Source organism: Benincasa hispida, chromosome 3, assembly GCF_027475165.1.
Source record: "Benincasa hispida cultivar pf3 chromosome 3, pf3_genome.v1.1, whole genome shotgun sequence".
NCBI lineage: Eukaryota > Viridiplantae > Streptophyta > Magnoliopsida > Cucurbitales > Cucurbitaceae > Benincasa > Benincasa hispida.
Genome location: NC_143480.1, coordinates 55,381,685 through 55,384,084, shown reverse-complemented (window position 1 = coordinate 55,384,084; position 2,400 = coordinate 55,381,685). Strand labels below are relative to the sequence as shown.

Genomic DNA, 2,400 nt, shown 5'->3' with positions numbered 1-2,400 from the left:
CAAAGTTACAAATTAAGTACGAAAAATAATAAATAATCAAACTCATATAGTGAAAAGAGGTATACTTTTTCCTCGTTGGTCATAATTACAAATTCATGAGGCCATGTTATGCAACACTTGATTTAAAGACTCTATTTTTTCTTTCACAGGAATCGATATTGACAAATCTTCTCCAATTATAATGTCTATCAGTACTTTAACCGTAGAACATGCCACATCATCATCAAACACTGTGGCTACTGCAACAATATTATCTAGAGATCCTATAGCCAAGTTACATGGTGCACCCTTAACAAATTTAAAAGAACTAATGTCATGCATGGGTAAGCACAATATGACTAAAATTTAAAGTCACAACAAATACAATTACCTCAAAAAAAAAAATAGGCGTCTTCTCAATATCCTCTTCTTTAGATACAGTAAATGTGACACTCCCAACAGACGATCTAGTTTGATGAGATTGTTTGCTATGAGTTTTGTCTCTCGACTCTTTGACATGTCGAACATTCTTTTCATCAGAGGCTCATTTTGTTTCTTGGCTCATTGTGAACTTTGGTTTTATTAACTTGAAATATTGGGATTGGGAAAAGAAATCGCCTACTCCTCTAACACGTCCCCAATGTTCATCCATACCCAATGCTTTAGTTAAAACATCTTCAACTTCATGGACTTTAGCTAATTTATCCTATAAAATATATTAAAATTGTCACACAATATCTATGTTATCACAAGTTTCAGACATTATATATATGTCATCTTAAGTTTTGCACAATATAAACTTACAATTCAACTAGTACATTCTCGAGTGGCATCATCAAAGTATTCATTATTTTTCCCTTTTTGTGCTTCTTTCCATAAAATCGAACGATAAGAAGAATTACTTGATATGTTCTACATGAACATACATATTTAATTAGCATAAACATATTAAAATAAAATATTTAATTTAATTGAAAAAAGTTACTAATTCTTGGGCAAGATTCGCATATCCCTTATGAGAAATGTGATGATTATATACACATTTCGACCTTCTTTCTTTCTGAAGACGATTGATTTCCTGTACAACCAACTAGTTGAAGTTACCTACCAAAACAATGATAATATTGACATTTATTTAGAATGACTTACATCTCATTCTTTACTTAATCGTTCATTAACAAACGATGTTCACTATTCTTGATCTATATGAGAATATTGTTGAGGAGGAAATTGTAAGACCAATGATTCATCTTTAGATGGAAGTATGAACTTCTGAGTCAATGTGATCTTAAAAGTCCGAAACTTCCTAGATGCAGACATAAATTTACCATGTTTAGACTTATAAACCACATCGAACGACATCTGCACAATGAAAAAAGTATTAAATAATAAACTAATAAACTACTATGCACATGAATCAAAATTATAGAAAACATACCGTTATACAATCAAAAAGTTTATCTTTAAGATATTTTGGAATTTTTTTCCAAGATTTATATGTTATAGATATTTGTTGTCGAATACAAACTCCAATGTATCTTTGCATTTTCTTTGCAGCAAATCCAATTGGTTGTCCATGTTCATTATAATCAATGGGCAACTGTTGCCTAGAAGTTCTTATTTGTGCCAACTCAGACATAGTAGTTCGGCCACGTGGAACATTATTTTGCTGTTTTGTTGTGGGATGATATTTCTATCATCTTTCCATGTGAACCTGGAAAAAAAAAAAAAAAAGAAAAAGAAAACATCACTCACACAAAAAACATATAATCTTAATATTTAATACATATAATCATAATAAATGACATATCGTGTTTAATACATTATTTATCAACCCACTTACCCTCACAATCATTTATGATGCATACGGATGTTGTATCATCAATCTCAATAGATGTATCGACATTAGGCATTCCTTGCATACCTCCAAAACCACACTCTTGTAGCATATCTCCTATTTCATCTTCATAAAAATCATTTTCAATTGTTCCTTGTGGAGATGTTAAGACAATTGACCAACACGAATTTGCAGAGTCTTTTACATAGAAGACTTGTTTTGCTTGAGAGGCTAAAATAAATGGGTCTAATTTATGTCCAATACGATTGAGGTCCACAATAGTAAACCCAAACTCATCTGTTTTGACTCTATTTCTATTTTCAACCCGATTACATTTGAATAAAATCAAAGATACTCCATGATAGTCAAGCTACCATATTTCTTGTATTACACCATAAAAGGTCATATTTGACATGACAGAGCTTTTGTCCTTAGCACTAGAGACTTGCATTGAGGTAGGTGTTATACTAACTCCAATATTTTGAACCCTTCTAATGTCATCGCGCTTCTTTGTGTGATAGTAGTAACCATTAACCATGTAACCACAATATTTTGCCACAATTAGACCCTTTAGCTATTCATCT

General features: G+C 31.4%; 1 pseudogene; it reads right to left on the bottom strand.

The window, feature by feature from the left end:
- Window positions 1-523: 523 nt before the first annotated feature.
- Window positions 524-1,928, bottom strand: LOC150037386 (uncharacterized; annotated as a pseudogene).
- Window positions 1,929-2,400: the final 472 nt, after the last annotated feature.